Below are 1,423 nucleotides of genomic sequence, written 5' to 3' on the forward strand. Positions count from 1 at the left end.
CGCCCGTATCAATAACCGCTACTGTTCTTAATTTATAAGAACATATTTCACTTTGCATCCCAAAAAAACTGCACTTTTCTAAACAGCATGTACGTTGTCTGTTACTTTTTGTGCAGTTCTGTTAAAAGGTTAAACTTACAAGTGAGTGGCAGAAAAAAAGACTGCTGCAGTAACTTCCTCTTTTGCTGAACATAATCAGGAAGGACAAGAAACTTTTTACATTGTTTTAGTCTTTGGGTGTTTCATTAGTTCTTCTTCTGACATTGGCAGCAACTAGTTCATGTTTTATTGTAATTCTGCTTCATTTCATTCTACAGTTACAAGACTTCACTTGAGCTCCTTAGGTAAGAGATCCTTTCGTGTTTGGTTTTTTCCTTCTTAAATTAAATTTAAAATTTGTAATTCATCTAATACAGATACACAGTATCGTTAGCCAGAAATCATGTTTAAAACAGTAGTATTATTTCAGAGGAAGAGACATTTATGACTGCAGTATATATTGAAAGCAGGGAAACACATGTCTTTTTAAAAAAAATACATTTGATTCACAACTGGTTTGGTTACTAAATGGTTGTTTGTCTAAAGATAAACACTTTAAAATCATTATTGATTATCTACATGCAGATTCTGGGCCTTTTTATTAATCGGGCCTTTTGTTTAATGGTGAACTTTACATGTATGTAGAAAACTTTTTTTAAAAATCCAGTTTCATGCACCTTAATGCAGCCACTGTCACAAACACCACCAGCATAAAGATTTATTTTCAGTAACATCCAAGCAAAGTTACAAAAACATGTTCAGCAGACATTAAACTTACTGCTGTGCTATTTTGGTGTCGGCAGAAGTTTGATTTTGAAGCTGTTTTTCAACCAAGACAAGAAACAAAAGAGGGTCAGCTGATGGCTATTCAGCATCAACATGTTAAGTGGGTATTTATTGATGTTTTGTTATCTGTATGAATTCAGTTTTCTGTGTTTTGTTATTGTTTTTCAGTGCACACAGCTCCACTGAACTTCAATCTGAACATGATGACAGTTGGCATGTTACTGATTGTCCTCTTTCTTTCAGGTGAGCTGTTTTATATATGATCACTGTCTTTAATGTTTGTTACTCTGAGTTTTTACAATGAATCCAACTTTTTAAATGGTGGAGGATAAATGGCTGTCACCTCAGGAATATCTGTTAAAACTTTACATGTGAAAATCTCAGTGACTTACTAGGATGTATAAGTGTAGTTTGATGAACATTTAATAATGTTTAAAGAAGAATAATGAGGGTGTTAATGTAATAATTATTCAGTTGTATTTACAGGTACTTTGGCTGATTGTCCTGATGAAGCAGCAGTCTTCATAAATGCATCAAAGAAGCTGGAAGCACTGAGTGGATCTTGTTTGCAAATCCCATGTAGCTTCAGACCCAAAGA

General features: G+C 33.8%; 1 long non-coding RNA gene across 1 annotated transcript; it reads left to right on the forward strand.

Annotated features, from left to right (window-relative positions):
* Positions 1 to 222: 222 nt before the first annotated feature.
* Positions 223 to 1,423, forward strand: LOC102311493. Its single transcript, XR_318032.3, has 3 exons — positions 223 to 344; positions 994 to 1,068; positions 1,312 to 1,423. It is a non-coding gene; the product is annotated as an uncharacterized LOC102311493 (long non-coding RNA).

The sequence above is a fragment of the Haplochromis burtoni genome, unplaced genomic scaffold, assembly GCF_018398535.1.
Source record: "Haplochromis burtoni strain Fernald_Lab_line unplaced genomic scaffold, NCSU_Asbu1 Contig_911, whole genome shotgun sequence".
In the NCBI taxonomy this organism is placed as follows: Eukaryota; Metazoa; Chordata; class Actinopteri; order Cichliformes; family Cichlidae; genus Haplochromis; species Haplochromis burtoni.